This window comes from Myotis brandtii, unplaced genomic scaffold (assembly GCF_000412655.1).
Source record: "Myotis brandtii unplaced genomic scaffold, ASM41265v1 scaffold305, whole genome shotgun sequence".
In the NCBI taxonomy this organism is placed as follows: domain Eukaryota; kingdom Metazoa; phylum Chordata; class Mammalia; order Chiroptera; family Vespertilionidae; genus Myotis; species Myotis brandtii.
This window is the reverse complement of record NW_005361652.1, coordinates 217,836-218,074: the sequence shown is the minus strand read 5'-3', so window position 1 is coordinate 218,074 and position 239 is coordinate 217,836. Positions and strand designations below refer to the sequence as shown.

Here is a 239-nt window from a genome sequence, read left to right as displayed (position 1 = left end):
GCCGCCCTGCTCTGTGCATGACAGGGGGGAGCTCCCCAACCCCCTGACCGGCCCTGCTCTGTGCGTGACAGGGTAGGGAGCCCCCCCCCTGATCAGCCCTGCTCTGTGCATGACAGGGGGGAGCTCCCCAACCCCCTGACCGGCCCTGCTCTGTGCGTGACAGGGGGAGCCCCAAAACCCCCTGATGGGCCCTGCTCTGTGCGTGACAGGGGGGAGCTCCTCAACCCCCTGATCGGCCC

At 69.9% G+C, this 239-nt stretch overlaps 1 pseudogene; it reads right to left on the bottom strand.

Moving 5' to 3' along the window:
• Positions 1–239, bottom strand: part of LOC102240632 — a 3,888-nt pseudogene that overhangs the window by 1,788 nt on the left and 1,861 nt on the right.